Raw genomic sequence first — 14,094 nt, 5'->3', positions numbered from 1 at the left:
ATGAAAACATTTGTGAAACCTACAAGTCTCATGCGTTTTAGTGGTGAAAAGATAATTTAAAAAATTGTTCGGGAAATGAGTTACTCCCTGGGTACTTTCTTTGTATACATTCGACTATACGGGCCAAGCCCGGGATTTACGGGAAATCGCGGGTTTTTGATTGCCGGCGATTAAACCCCTTTCATTAAGCGTCTCATCAAAAATGAAAACATTTTTGAAACCTACAAGTCTCATGCGTTTTAGTGGTGAAAAAATAATTTAAAAAGTTGTTCGGGAAAAGAGTTACTCCCTGAGTACTTTCTTTGTATACATTCGTCTATACGGGCCAACCCAGGATTTACGGGAAATCGCGGGTTTTTGTTTGCCGGCGATTAAACCCCTTTCATTAAGCGTCTCATTAAAAATGAAAACATTTTTGAAAACTACAAGTCTTATGCGTTTTAGTGGTGAAAAAATAATTTAAAAAATCGTTCTGGAAATGAGTTTACTCACAGGGTACTTTCTTTGTATACATTCGACTATACGGGCCAAGCCCGGGATTTACGGGAAATCGCGGGTTTTCGTTTGCCGGCGATGAAACCTCTTTCATTAAGCGTCTCATCAAAAATGAAAACATTTTTGAAACCTACAAGTCTCATGCGTTTTAGTGGTGAAAAAGTAATTTAAAAAATTGTTCGGGAAATGAGTTACTCCCTGGGTACTTTCTTTGTATACATTCGACTATACGGGCCAAGCCCGGGATTTACGGGAAATCGCGGGTTTTTGTTTGCCGGGGATAAAACCCGTTTCATTAAGCGTCTCATCAAAAATGAAAACATTTTTGAAACCTACAAGTCTCATGCGTTTTAGTGGTGAAAAATTAATTTAAAAAGTTGTTCGGGAAAAGAGTTACTCCCTGGGTACTTTCTTTGTATACATTCGACTATACGGGCCAAGCCCGGGATTTACGGGAAATCGCGGGTTTTTGTTTGCCGGCGATTAAACCCCTTTCATTAAGCGTCTCATCAAAAATGAAAACATTTTTGAAAACTACAAGTCTTATGCGTTTTAGTGGTGAAAAAATAATTTAAAAAATCGTTCTGGAAATGAGTTTACTCACAGGGTACTTTCTTTGTATACATTCGACTATACGGGCCAAGCCCGGGATTTACGGGAAATCGCGGGTTTTCGTTTGCCGGCGATGAAACCTCTTTCATTAAGCGTCTCATCAAAAATGAAAACATTTTTGAAACCTACAAGTCTCATGCGTTTTAGTGGTGAAAAAGTAATTTAAAAAATTGTTCGGGAAATGAGTTACTCCCTGGGTACTTTCTTTGTATACATTCGACTATACGGGCCAAGCCCGGGATTTACGGGAAATCGCGGGTTTTTGTTTGCCGGGGATAAAACCCGTTTCATTAAGCGTCTCATCAAAAATGAAAACATTTTTGAAACCTACAAGTCTCATGCGTTTTAGTGGTGAAAAATTAATTTAAAAAGTTGTTCGGGAAAAGAGTTACTCCCTGGGTACTTTCTTTGTATACATTCGACTATACGGGCCAAGCCCGGGATTTACGGGAAATCGCGGGTTTTTGTTTGCCGGCGATTAAACCCCTTTCATTAAGCGTCTCATCAAAAATGAAAACATTTTTGAAAACTACAAGTCTTATGCGTTTTAGTGGTGAAAAAATAATTTAAAAAATCGTTCTGGAAATGAGTTTACTCACAGGGTACTTTCTTTGTATACATTCGACTATACGGGCCAAGCCCGGGATTTACGGGAAATCCCGGGTTTTCGTTTGCCGGCGATGAAACCTCTTTCATTAAGCGTCTCATCAAAAATGAAAACATTTTTGAAACCTACAAGTCTCATGCGTCTTAGTGGTGAAAAAGTAATTTAAACAATTGTTCGGGAAATGAGTTACTCCCTGGGTACTTTCTTTATATACATTCGACTATACGGGCCAAGCCCGGGATTTACGGGAAATCGCGGGTTTTTGTTTGCCGGCGATTAAACCCGTTTCATTAAGCGTCTCATCAAAAATGAAAACATTTTTGAAACCTACAAGTCTCATGCGTTTTAGTGAGGAAAAAATAATTTAAAAAGTTGTTCGGGAAAAGAGTTACTCCCTGGGTACTTTCTTTGTATACATTCGACTATACGGGCCAAGCCCGGGATTTACGGGAAATCGCGGGTTTTTGTTTGCCGGCGGTTAAACCCCTTTCATTAAGCGTCTCATCAAAAATGAAAACATTTTTGAAAACTACAAGTCTTATGCGTTTTAGTGGTGAAAAAATAATTTAAAAAATCGTTCTGGAAATGAGTTTACTCACAGGGTACTTTCTTTGTATACATTCGACTATGCGGGCCAAGCCCGGGATTTACGGGAAATCGCGGGTTTTCGTTTGCCGGCGATGAAACCTCTTTCATTAAGCGTCTCATCAAAAATGAAAACATTTTTGAAACCTACAAGTCTCATGCGTCTTAGTGGTGAAAAAGTAATTTAAACAATTGTTCGGGAAATGAGTTACTCCCTGGGTACTTTCTTTATATACATTCGACTATACGGGCCAAGTCCGGGATTTACGGGAAATCGCGGGTTTTTGTTTGCCGGCGATTAAACCCCTTTCATTAAACGTCTCATCAAAAATGAAAACATTTTTGAAAACTAAAAGTCTTATGCGTTTTAGTGGTGAAAAAATAATTTAAAAAATCGTTCTGGAAATGAGTTTACTCACAGGGTACTTTCTTTGTATACATTCGTCTATACGGGCTAAGCCCGGGATTTACGGGAAATCGCGGGTTTTCGTTTGCCGGCGATGAAACCTCTTTCATTAAGCGTCTCATCAAAAATGAAAACATTTTTGAAACCTACAAGTCTCATGCGTTTTAGTGGTGAAAAAGTAATTTAAAAAATTGTTCGGGAAATGAGTTACTCCCTGGGTACTTTCTTTGTATACATTCGACTATACGGGCCAAGCCCGGGATTTACGGGAAATCGCGGGTTTTTGTTTGCCGGCGATTAAACCCGTTTCATTAAGCGTCTCATCAAAAATGAAAACATTTTTGAAACCTACAAGTCTCATGCGTTTTAGTGGTGAAAAATTAATTTAAAAAGTTGTTCGGGAAAAGAGTTACTCCCTGGGTACTTTCTTTGTATACATTCGACTATACGGGCCAAGCCCGGGATTTACGGGAAATCGCGGGTTTTTGTTTGCCGGCGATTAAACCCCTTTCATTAAGCGTCTCATCAAAAATGAAAACATTTTTGAAAACTACAAGTCTTATGCGTTTTAGTGGTGAAAAAATAATTTAAAAAATCGTTCTGGAAATGAGTTTACTCACAGGGTACTTTCTTTGTATACATTCGACTATACGGGCCAAGCCCGGGATTTACGGGAAATCCCGGGTTTTTGTTTGCCGGCGATGAAACCTCTTTCATTAAGCGTCTCATCAAAAATGAAAACATTTTTGAAACCTACAAGTCTCATGCGTCTTAGTGGTGAAAAAGTAATTTAAACAATTGTTCGGGAAATGAGTTACTCCCTGGGTACTTTCTTTATATACATTCGACTATACCGGCCAAGCCCGGGATTTACGGGAAATCGCGGGTTTTTGTTTGCCGGCGATTAAACCCGTTTCATTAAGCGTCTCATCAAAAATGAAAACATTTTTGAAACCTACAAGTCTCATGCGTTTTAGTGGTGAAAAAATAATTTAAAAAGTTGTTCGGGAAAAGAGTTACTCCCTGGGTACTTTCTTTGTATACATTCGACTATACGGGCCAAGCCCGGGATTTACGGGAAATCGCGGGTTTTTGTTTGCCGGCGATTAAACCCCTTTCATTAAGCGTCTCATCAAAAATGAAAACATTTTTGAAAACTACAAGTCTTATGCGTTTTAATGGTGAAAAAATAATTTAAAAAATCGTTCTGGAAATGAGTTTACTCACAGGGTACTTTCTTTGTATACATTCGACTATACGGGCCAAGCCCGGGATTTACGGGAAATCGCGGGTTTTCGTTTGCCGGCGATGAAACCTCTTCCATTAAGCGTCTCATCAAAAATGAAAACATTTTTGAAACTTACAAGTCTCATGCGTCTTAGTGGTGAAAAAGTAATTTAAACAATTGTTCGGGAAATGAGTTACTCCCTGGGTACTTTCTTTATATACATTCGACTATACGGGCCAAGCCCGGGATTTACGGGAAATCGCGGGTTTTTGTTTGCCGGCGATTAAACCCGTTTCATTAAGCGTCTCATCAAAAATGAAAACATTTTTGAAACCTACAAGTCTCATGCGTTTTAGTGGTGAAAAATTAATTTAAAAAGTTGTTCGGGAAAAGAGTTACTCCCTGGGTACTTTCTTTGTATACATTCGACTATACGGGCCAAGCCCGGGATTTACGGGAAATCGCGGGTTTTTGTTTGCCGGCGATTAAACCCCTTTCATTAAGCGTCTCATCAAAAATGAAAACATTTTTGAAAACTACAAGTCTTATGCGTTTTAGTGGTGAAAAAATAATTTAAAAAATCGTTCTGGAAATGAGTTTACTCACAGGGTACTTTCTTTGTATACATTCGACTATACGGGCCAAGCCCGGGATTTACGGGAAATCCCGGGTTTTTGTTTGCCGGCGATGAAACCTCTTTCATTAAGCGTCTCATCAAAAATGAAAACATTTTTGAAACCTACAAGTCTCATGCGTCTTAGTGGTGAAAAAGTAATTTAAACAATTGTTCGGGAAATGAGTTACTCCCTGGGTACTTTCTTTATATACATTCGACTATACCGGCCAAGCCCGGGATTTACGGGAAATCGCGGGTTTTTGTTTGCCGGCGATTAAACCCGTTTCATTAAGCGTCTCATCAAAAATGAAAACATTTTTGAAACCTACAAGTCTCATGCGTTTTAGTGGTGAAAAAATAATTTAAAAAGTTGTTCGGGAAAAGAGTTACTCCCTGGGTACTTTCTTTGTATACATTCGACTATACGGGCCAAGCCCGGGATTTACGGGAAATCGCGGGTTTTTGTTTGCCGGCGATTAAACCCCTTTCATTAAGCGTCTCATCAAAAATGAAAACATTTTTGAAAACTACAAGTCTTATGCGTTTTAATGGTGAAAAAATAATTTAAAAAATCGTTCTGGAAATGAGTTTACTCACAGGGTACTTTCTTTGTATACATTCGACTATACGGGCCAAGCCCGGGATTTACGGGAAATCGCGGGTTTTCGTTTGCCGGCGATGAAACCTCTTCCATTAAGCGTCTCATCAAAAATGAAAACATTTTTGAAACTTACAAGTCTCATGCGTCTTAGTGGTGAAAAAGTAATTTAAACAATTGTTCGGGAAATGAGTTACTCCCTGGGTACTTTCTTTATATACATTCGACTATACGGGCCAAGCCCGGGATTTACGGGAAATCGCGGGTTTTTGTTTGCCGGCGATTAAACCCCTTTCATTAAACGTCTCATCAAAAATGAAAACATTTTTGAAAACTACAAGTCTTATGCGTTTTAGTGGTGAAAAAATAATTTAAAAAATCGTTCTGGAAATGAGTTTACTCACAGGGTACTTTCTTTGTATACATTTGACTATACGGGCCAAGACTGGGATATACGGGAAATCGCGGGTTTTCGTTTGCCGGCGATTAAACTTCTTTTATTAAGCGTCTCATCAAAAATGAAAACATTTTTGAAAACTACAAGTCTCATGCGTTTTAGTGGTGAAAAAATAATTTAAAAAATCGTTCGGGAAATGAGTTTACTCCCTGGGTACTTTCTTTGTATACATTTGACTATACGGGCCGAGTCCGGGATTTACGGGAAATCGCGGGTTTTCGTTTGCCGGCGATGAAACTTCTTACATTAAGCGTCGCATCAAAAATGAAAACATTTTTGAAACCTACAAGTCTCATGCGTTTTAGTGGTGAAAAAATAATTTAAAAAATTGTTCGAGAAATGAGTTACTCCCTGGGTACTTTCTTTGTATACATTTGACTATACGGGCCAAGACTGGGATTTACGGGAAATCGCGGGTTTTCGTTTGCCGGCGATTAAACTTTTTTTATTAAGCGTCTCATCAAAAATGAAAACATTTTTGAAAACTACAAGTCTCATGCGTTTTAGTGGTGAAAAAATAATTTAAAAAATCGTTCGGGAAATGAGTTTACTCCCTGGGTACTTTCTTTGTATACATTTGACTATACGGTCCGAGTCCGGGATTTACGGGAAATCGCGGGTTTTCGCTTGCCGGCGATGAAACCTCTTACATTAAGCGTCTCATCAAAAATGAAAACATTTTTGAAACCTACAAGTCTCATGCGTTTTAGTGGTGAAAAAATAATTTAAAAAATTGTTCGAGAAATGAGTTACTCCCTGGGTACTTTCTTTGTATACATTCGACTATACGGGCCAAGCCCGGGATTTACGGGAAATCGCGGGTTTTTGTTTGCCGGCGATTAAACCCGTTTCATTAAGCGTCTCATCAAAAATGAAAACATTTTTGAAACCTACAAGTCTCATGCGTTTTAGTGGTGAAAAAATAATTTAAAAAGTTGTTCGGGAAAAGAGTTACTCCCTGGGTACTTTCTTTGTATACATTCGACTATACGGGCCAAGCCCGGGATTTACGGGAAATCGCGGGTTTTTGTTTGCCGGCGATTAAACCCCTTTCATTAAGCGTCTCATCAAAAATGAAAACATTTTTGAAAACTACAAGTCTTATGCGTTTTAGTGGTGAAAAAATAATTTAAAAAATCGTTCTGGAAATGAGTTTACTCACAGGGTACTTTCTTTGTATACATTCGACTATACGGGCCAAGCCCGGGATTTACGGGAAATCGCGGGTTTTCGTTTGCCGGCGATGAAACCTCTTTCATTAAGCGTCTCATCAAAAATGAAAACATTTTTGAAACCTACAAGTCTCATGCGTCTTAGTGGTGAAAAAGTAATTTAAAAAATTGTTCGGGAAATGAGTTACTCCCTGGGTACTTTCTTTATATACATTCGACTATACGGGCCAAGCCCGGGATTAACGGGAAATCGCGGGTTTTTGTTTGCCGGCGATTAAACCCCTTTTATTAAACGTCTCATCAAAAATGAAAACATTTTTGAAAACTACAAGTCTTATGCGTTTTAGTGGTGAAAAAATAATTTAAAAAATCGTTCTGGAAATGAGTTTACTCACAGGGTACTTTCTTTGTATACATTTGACTATACGGGCCAAGACTGGGATTTACGGGAAATCGCGGGTTTTCGTTTGCCGGCGATTAAACTTCTTTTATTAAGCGTCTCATCAAAAATGAAAACATTTTTGAAAACTACAAGTCTCATGCGTTTTAGTGGTGAAAAAATAATTTAAAAAATCGTTTGGGAAATGAGTTTACTCCCTGGGTACTTTCTTTGTATACATTTGACTATACGGGCCGAGTCCCGGATTTACGGGAAATCGCGGGTTTTCGTTTGCCGGCGATGAAACCTCTTACATTAAGCGTCTCATCAAAAATGAAAACATTTTTGAAACCTACAAGTCTCATGCGTTTTAGTGGTGAAAAAATAATTTAAGAAATTGTTCGAGAAATGAGTTACTCCCTGGGTACTTTCTTTGTATACATTCGACTATACGGGCCAAGCCTGGGATTTACGGGAAATCGCGGGTTTTTGATTGCCGGCGATTAAACCCCTTTCATTAAGCGTCTCATCAAAAATGAAAACATTTTTGAAACCTACAAGTCTCATGCGTTTTAGTGGTGAAAAAATAATTTAAAAAGTTGTTCGGGAAAAGAGTTACTCCCTGAGTACTTTCTTTGTATACATTCGACTATACGGGCCAAGCCCGGGATTTACGGGAAATCGCGGGTTTTCGTTTGCCGGCGATGAAACCTCTTTCATTAAGCGTCTCATCAAAAATGAAAACATTTCTGAAACCTACAAGTCTCATACGTTTTAGTGGTGAAAAAATAATTTAAGAAATTGTTCGAGAAATGAGTTACTCCCTGGGTACTTTCTTTGTATACATTCGACTATACGGGCCAAGCCTGGGATTTACGGGAAATCGCGGGTTTTTGATTGCCGGCGATTAAACCCCTTTCATTAAGCGTCTCATCAAAAATGAAAACATTTTTGAAACCTACAAGTCTCATGCGTTTTAGTGGTGAAAAAATAATTTAAAAAGTTGTTCGGGAAAAGAGTTACTCCCTGAGTACTTTCTTTGTATACATTCGACTATACGGGCCAAGCCCGGGATTTACGGGAAATCGCGGGTTTTCGTTTGCCGGCGATGAAACCTCTTTCATTAAGCGTCTCATCAAAAATGAAAACATTTTTGAAACCTACAAGTCTCATGCGTTTTAGTGGTGAAAAAGTAATTTAAAAAATTGTTCGGGAAATGAGTTACTCCCTGGGTACTTTCTTTGTATACATTCGACTATACGGGCCAAGCCCGGGATTTACGGGAAATCGCGGGTTTTTGTTTGCCGGCGATTAAACCCCTTTCATTAAGCGTCTCATCAAAAATGAAAACATTTTTGAAACCTACAAGTCTCATGCGTTTTAGTGGTGAAAAAATAATTTACAAAGTTGTTCGGGAAAAGAGTTCCTCCCTGGGTACTTTCTTTGTATACATTCGACTATACGGGCCAAGCCCGGGATTTACGGGAAATTGCGGGTTTTTGTTTGCCGGCGATTAAACCCCTTTCATTAAGCGTTTCATCAAAAATGAAAACATTTTTGAAAACTACAAGTCTTATGCGTTTTAGTGGTGAAAAAATAATTTAAAAAATCGTTCTGGAAATGAGTTTACTCACAGGGTACTTTCTTTGTATACATTCGACTATACGGGCCAAGCCCGGGATTTACGGGAAATCGCGGGTTTTCGTTTGCCGGCGATGAAACCTCTTTCATTAAGCGTCTCATCAAAAATGAAAACATTTTTGAAACCTACAAGTCTCATGCGTTTTAGTGGTGAAAAAGTAATTTAAAAATTTGTTCGGGAAATGAGTTACTCCCTGGGTACTTTCTTTATATACATTCGACTATACGGGCCAAGCCCGGGATTTACGGGAAATCGCGGGTTTTTGTTTGCCGGCGATTAAACCCCTTTCATTAAGCGTCTCATCAAAAATGAAAACATTTTTGAAAACTACAAGTCTTATGCGTTTTAGTGGTGAAAAAATAATTTAAAAAATCGTTCTGGAAATGAGTTTACTCACAGGGTACTTTCTTTGTATACATTTGACTATACGGGCCAAGACTGGGATTTACGGGAAATCGCGGGTTTTCGTTTGCCGGCGATTAAACTTCTTTTATTAAGCGTCTCATCAAAAATGAAAACATTTTTGAAAACTACAAGTCTCATGCGTTTTAGTGGTGAAAAAATAATTTAAAAAATCGTTCGGGAAATGAGTTTACTCCCTGGGTACTTTCTTTAGATACACTCAACTATACGGGCCAAGCCCGGGATTTACGGAAAATCGCAGGTTTTCGTTTGCCGGCGATTAAACTTCTTTTATTCAGCGTCTCATCAAAAATGAAAACACTTTTAAAAACTACAAGTCTCATGCGTTTTAGTGGTGAAGAAATAATTTAAAAAATCGTTCGGAAAATGTGTTTACTCCCTGGGTACTTTCTTTGTATGCTTTTGACTATACGGGCCAAGCCCGGGATTTACGGGAAATCGCTGGTTTTCGTTTGCCGGCGATTAAAATTCTTTTATTCAGCGTCTCATCAAAAATGAAAACATTTTTGCAAACTACAAGTCTTATGCGTTTTAGTGGTAAAAAAATAATTTAAAAAATCGTTCTGGAAATGAGTTTACTCACAGGGTACTTTCTTTGTATACATTCGACTATACGGGCCAAGCCCGGGATTTACGGGAAATCGCGGGTTTTCGTTTGCCGGCGGTGAAACCTCTTTCATTAAGCGTCTCATCAAAAATGAAAACAATTTTGAAACCTACAAGTCTCATGCGTTTTAGTGGTGAAAAAATAATTTAAAAAATTGTTCGGGAAATGAGTTACTCCCTGGGTACTTTCTTTGTATACATTCGACTATACGGGCCAAGCCCGGGATTTACGGGAAATCGCGGGTTTTTGATTGCCGGCGATTAAACCCCTTTCATTAGGCGTCTCATCAAAAATGAAAACATTTTTGAAACCTACAAGTCTCATGCGTTTTAGTGGTGAAAAAATAATTTAAGAAATTGTTCGGGAAATGAGTTACTCCCTGGGTACTTTCTTTGTATACATTCGACTATACGGGCCAAGCCCGGGATTTACGGGAAATCGCGGGTTTTTGTTTGCAGGCGATTAAACCCCTTTCATTAAGCGTCTCTTCAAAAATGAAAACATTTTTGAAAACTACAAGTCTTATGCGTTTTAGTGGTTAAAAAATAATTTAAAAAATCGTTCTGGAAATGAGTTTACTCACAGGATACTTTCTTTGTATACATTCGACTATACGGGCCAAGCCCGGGATTTACGGGAAATCGCGGGTTTTTGTTTGCCGGCGATTAAACCCCTTTCATTAAGCGTCTCATCAAAAATGAAAACATTTTTGAAACCTACAAGTCTCATGCGTTTTAGTGGTGAAAAAGTAATTTAAAAAATTGTTCGGGAAATGAGTTACTCCCTGGGTACTTTCTTTGTATACATTCGACTATACGGGCCGAGCGCGGGATTTACGGGAAATCGCGGGTTTTTGTTTGCCGGCGATTAAACCCCTTTCATTAAGCGTCTCATCAAAAATGAAAACATTTTTGAAAACTACAAGTCTTTGCGTTTTAGTGGTGAAAAAGTAATTTAAAAAATCGTTCTGGAAATGAGTTTACTCACAGGGTACTTTCTTTGTATACATTCGACTATACGGGCCAAGCCCGGGATTTACGGGAAATCGCGGGTTTTCGTTTGCCGGCGATTAAACCCCTTTCTTAAATCGTCCTATCAAAAATGAAAACATTTTTGAAAACTACAATTCTTATGCGTTTTAGTGGTGAAAAAATAATTTAAAAAATCGTTCGGGAAGTGAGTTTACTTCCTGGGTACTTTCATTGTGTACATTCGACTGTACGGGCCAAGCACGGGATGTACGGGAAATCGCGGGTTTTTGATTGCCGGCGATTAAACCCCTTTCATTAAGCGTCTCATCAAAAATGAAAACATTTTTGAAAACTACAAGTCTTATGCGTTTTAGTGGTGAAAAAATAATTTAAAAAATCGTTCGGGAAATGAGTTTACTCCCTGGGTACTTTCTTTAGATACATTCAACTATACGGGCCAAGCCCGGGATTTACGGGAAATCGCGGGTTTTCGTTTGCCGGCGATTAAACTTCTTTTATTCAGCGTCTCATCAAAAATGAAAACACTTTTAAAAACTACAAGTCTCATGCGTTTTAGTGGTGAAGAAATAATTTAAAAAATCGTTCGGAAAATGTGTTTACTCCCTGGGTACTTTCTTTGTATGCTTTTGACTATACGGGCCAAGCCCGGGATTTACGGGAAATCGCGGGTTTTCGTTTGCCGGCAATTAAAATTGTTTTATTCAGCGTCTCATCAAAAATGAAAACATTTTTGCAAACTACAAGTCTTATGCGTTTTAGTGGTAAAAAAATAATTTAAAAAATCGTTCTGGAAATGAGTTTACTCACAGGGTACTTTCTTTGTATACATTCGACTATACGGGCCAAGCCCGGGATTTACGGGAAATCGCGGGTTTTCGTTTGCCGGCGGTGAAACCTCTTTCATTAAGCGTCTCATCAAAAATGAAAACATTTTTGAAACCTACAAGTCTCATGCGTTTTAGTGGTGAAAAAATAATTTAAAAAATTGTTCGGGAAATGAGTTACTCCCTGGGTACTTTCTTTGTATACATTCGACTATACGGGCCAAGCCCGGGATTTACGGGAAATCGCGGGTTTTTGATTGCCGGCGATTAAACCCCTTTCATTAGGCGTCTCATCAAAAATGAAAACATTTTTGAAACCTACAAGTCTCATGCGTTTTAGTGGTGAAAAAATAATTTAAGAAATTGTTCGGGAAATGAGTTACTCCCTGGGTACTTTCTTTGTATACATTCGACTATACGGGCCAAGCCCGAGATTTACGGAAAATCGCGGGTTTTTGTTTGCAGGCGATTAAACCCCTTTCATTAAGCGTCTCTTCAAAAATGAAAACATTTTTAAAAACTACAAGTCTTATGCGTTTTAGTGGTTAAAAAATAATTTAAAAAATCGTTCTGGAAATGAGTTTACTCACAGGATACTTTCTTTGTATACATTCGACTATACGGGCCAAGCCCGGTATTTACGGGAAATCGCGGGTTTTCGTTTGCTGGCGATGAAACCTCTTTCATTAAGCGTCTCATCAAAAATGAAAACATTTTTGAAACCTACAAGTCTCATGCGTTTTAGTGGTGAAAAAGGAATTTAAAAAATTGTTCGGGAAATGAGTTACTCCCTGGGTATTTTCTTTGTATACATTCGACTATACGGGCCAAGCCCGGGATTTACGGGAAATCGCGGGTTTTTGTTTGCCGGCGATTAAACCCCTTTCATTAAGCGTCTCATCAAAAATGAAAACATTTTTGAAACCTACAAGTCTCATGCGTTTTAGTGGTGAAAAAGTAATTTAAAAAATTGTTCGGGAAATGAGTTACTCCCTGGGTACTTTCTTTGTATACATTCGACTATACGGGCCGAGCCCGGGATTTACGGGAAATCGCGGGTTTTTGTTTGCCGGCGATTAAACCCCTTTCATTAAGCGTCTCATCAAAAATGAAAACATTTTTGAAAACTACAAGTCTTTGCGTTTTAGTGGTGAAAAAGTAATTTAAAAAATCGTTCTGGAAATGAGTTTACTCACAGGGTACTTTCTTTGTATACATTCGACTATACGGGCCAAGCCCGGGATTTACGGGAAATCGCGGGTTTTCGTTTGCCGGCGATTAAACCCCTTTCTTAAATCGTCCTATCAAAAATGAAAACATTTTTGAAAACTACAATTCTTATGCGTTTTAGTGGTGAAAAAATAATTTAAAAAATCGTTCGGGAAGTGAGTTTACTTCCTGGGTACTTTCATTGTGTACATTCGACTGTACGGGCCAAGCACGGGATGTACGGGAAATCGCGGGTTTTTGATTGCCGGCGATTAAACCCCTTTCATTAAGCGTCTCATCAAAAATGAAAACATTTTTGAAAACTACAAGTCTTATGCGTTTTAGTGGTGAAAAAATAATTTAAAAAATCGTTCGGGAAATGAGTTTACTCCCTGGGTACTTTCTTTAGATACATTCAACTATACGGGCCAAGCCCGGGATTTACGGGAAATCGCGGGTTTTCGTTTGCCGGCGATTAAACTTCTTTTATTCAGCGTCTCATCAAAAATGAAAACACTTTTAAAAACTACAAGTCTCATGCGTTTTAGTGGTGAAGAAATAATTTAAAAAATCGTTCGGAAAATGTGTTTACTCCCTGGGTACTTTCTTTGTATGCTTTTGACTATACGGGCCAAGCCCAGGATTTACGGGAAATCGCGGGTTTTCGTTTGCCGGCAATTAAAATTGTTTTATTCAGCGTCTCATCAAAAATGAAAACATTTTTGCAAACTACAAGTCTTATGCGTTTTAGTGGTAAAAAAATAATTTAAAAAATCGTTCTGGAAATGAGTTTACTCACAGGGTACTTTCTTTGTATACATTCGACTATACGGGCCAAGCCCGGGATTTACGGGAAATCGCGGGTTTTCGTTTGCCGGCGGTGAAACCTCTTTCATTAAGCGTCTCATCAAAAATGAAAACATTTTTGAAACCTACAAGTCTCATGCGTTTTAGTGGTGAAAAAATAATTTAAAAAATTGTTCGGGAAATGAGTTACTCCCTGGGTACTTTCTTTGTATACATTCGACTATACGGGTCAAGCCCGGGATTTACGGGAAATCGCGGGTTTTTGATTGCCGGCGATTAAACCCCTTTCATTAGGCGTCTCATCAAAAATGAAAACATTTTTGAAACCTACAAGTCTCATGCGTTTTAGTGGTGAAAAAATAATTTAAAAAATTGTTCGGGAAATGAGTTACTCCCTGGGTACTTTCTTTGTATACATTCGACTATACGGGCCAA

This window comes from Hydractinia symbiolongicarpus, chromosome 10, assembly GCF_029227915.1.
Source record: "Hydractinia symbiolongicarpus strain clone_291-10 chromosome 10, HSymV2.1, whole genome shotgun sequence".
Taxonomy (NCBI): domain Eukaryota; kingdom Metazoa; phylum Cnidaria; class Hydrozoa; order Anthoathecata; family Hydractiniidae; genus Hydractinia; species Hydractinia symbiolongicarpus.
Note: the sequence above shows the minus strand (reverse complement) of the source record.